Raw genomic sequence first — 2591 nt, 5'->3', positions numbered from 1 at the left:
GAAGGGGACCAGACAGCGAGGTCATTGGTCTCATCGGATTAGAGAAGGATGGGGAAGGAAGTCGGCTGTGCCCTTTCAGAGGAACCATTCCGGCATTTGCCTGGAGTGATCTAGGGAAATCACGGAAAACCTAAATCAGGATGGCCGGACGCGGGGTTGAACCGTCGTCCTCCCGAATGCGAGTCCAGTGTCTAACCACTGCGCCACCTGGCTCGGTCTGATGTGTGGCTAAACAAAATGTTACACAGAAGGTTTACTGTCAGGCTGCTACACCTATTGTGGCAGATAGCAGGAAGTTGTGGCGACTCGTAACTTTCAGCCAATTAGAAATTTGCTCCACGAATGCAGAGTCTGCAACAGAGCCCCAAGAGAGTGCAGGTCAACATAGGGCAACGGCAACATGACGCAGAACCACGAGATACAAGGTGCCTGACCAACAAAGTGTCCGTGAGCCTGACACTGAGTGTTCAGTAGTGGCCACTAGAGACATCATCCCAGGCGAACAGCGAAGGGTGGGTGCAAGACCGTATCGTCACCAGCAAGTCCAAGGTGAAGGTTCACTCTCATCAAGTAGCAGCCACAAGGTCGACACAATGCTGCCGACTCGCCACAGAGTACAGGAAGAAATCAGTGTGACACAGGTTGGAAGAATACTACTATTACTACTACTGGCAATTGCAGAAACGATGAACACATACTTATGAAGTTTAAAAAATAGGTAAGTTTAGATTATATATGGTAATTTAGCAGAAGTAGAAATATATAATACCATATTGAGGTATGTAATATACGTAAACAAAGATGCCATAACTGAACGTTCTCAGAAGGCGCAAATGTATGGAAAACTAACAGTACAGAGATGCAGGGACACTCTAAAAGAACTTAATGTACACACATTAAAAACTTGTTTTGCATCACCTCGGTTCCGAGAGTTCTGGAACCTGAACAGAAAATTGGAATAGAGATCAGCATAAACATCATTTGTGCCATTTTTATTGCTTATGAAAACCACACATTGCATGTTGCACTACCATACAGTGACACATTCACAGGTGATGGTCCAGATAGCTGTACACACTGGTACCTCTAATACCCAGTAGCATGCCGTCTTTCATTGATGTATACCTGTATTCGTCGTAGCATACTGTCCACAAATTCATCAAGGCACTGTTGGTCCAGATTGTCCCACTCCTCAACGGCGATCCGGCATAGATCCCTCAGAGTGGTTGGTGGGTCACGTCGTCCATAAACAGTCCTTTTCAATGTATCCCAGGCATGTTCATTAGGAGGTTAACGTCTGGAGAACATGCTGGCCACTCTAGTCAAGCGATGTCGTTATCCTTAAGGAAGTCATTCACGAGATGTGCACGCTTGGGGCGCGAATTGTCATCCACGAAGACGAATGCCTCGCCAATATGGTGCCGATATGGTTGCACTATCGATTGGAGGATGGTATTCACATATTGTACAGCCATTATGGCGCCTTCCTTGACCACCAGTGGCTTACGTTGGCTCCACATATTGCCACCCCAAAACAATTAAGAACCTCCACCTTGCTGCAGTCGCTGGACAGTGTGTCTAAGGTGTTCAGCCTGACTGGGTTTTATACAAACATGTCTCCAACGATTGTCTGGTTGAAGATATATGCGACATTCGTCGCTGAAGAGAACGTGATGCCAATCCAGAGTGTCCATACGGCATGCTGTTGGGCACATCTGTTCCACGCTGCCTGGCGTCGTGGTTGCAAAGATGGACCTCGTCATGGACGTCGGGAGTGAAGTTGTGCATCACACAGCCTATTGTGCACAGTTTGAGTTGCAACACACGTCCTGTGGCTGCACGAAAAGCATTATTCAACATGGTGGCGTCTCTGTCTAGGTTCCTCCGAGGCCTAATCCGTAGGTAGTGATCATCCACTACAGTAGTAGCCCTTTGTCGGCCTGAGTGAGGCATCTCATCGACAGTTCCTGTCTCTCTGTATCTCCTTCATGTCCGAGGAACATTGCTTTTGTACACTCTGAGATGCCTGGACACTTCCCTTGTTGAGAGCCCTACCTGGCACAAAGTAACAATGCAGACATGATTGAACTGCGGTATTGACAGTCTAGGCATGACTGAACTGGACAACAGGAACCATGACCCTCCTTCCTGGTGGGATGCCTGGAACTGATCGGCTGTCGGGCCCCCTCCGTCTAATAGGAGCTGCTGATGCATGGTTGTTTACATCTTTTGGCGGGTTTAGTGACGTCTCTGAAAAGTCAGAGGTACTATGTCTTTGATACAATATCCACAGTCAACGTCTATCTGGAGGAACTCTGGGAACTGGAGCGATGCAAAACTGTTTTGATGTGTGTATGTTTAATAAAACATCGCTTCCAATACTAACAGATGCCACATGACACAGAAAAGGTAATGGAGTTACAGAGATCGACACATCAGTTGAAAGGCATGAGACAAAAAAGAAGAGAAGGATGTCTAACTTTATTGGTGAGGTAAGTAAGATACTATTTGGTATGCTAGATGAAATCTGTGCAATGTGTTACAGGGAACAAATAGAGGAAAGAGAGATTGATTCCAAAGACCTTTTGAGG

Source organism: Schistocerca piceifrons, chromosome 3, assembly GCF_021461385.2.
Source record: "Schistocerca piceifrons isolate TAMUIC-IGC-003096 chromosome 3, iqSchPice1.1, whole genome shotgun sequence".
NCBI lineage: Eukaryota > Metazoa > Arthropoda > Insecta > Orthoptera > Acrididae > Schistocerca > Schistocerca piceifrons.
Note: the sequence above shows the minus strand (reverse complement) of the source record.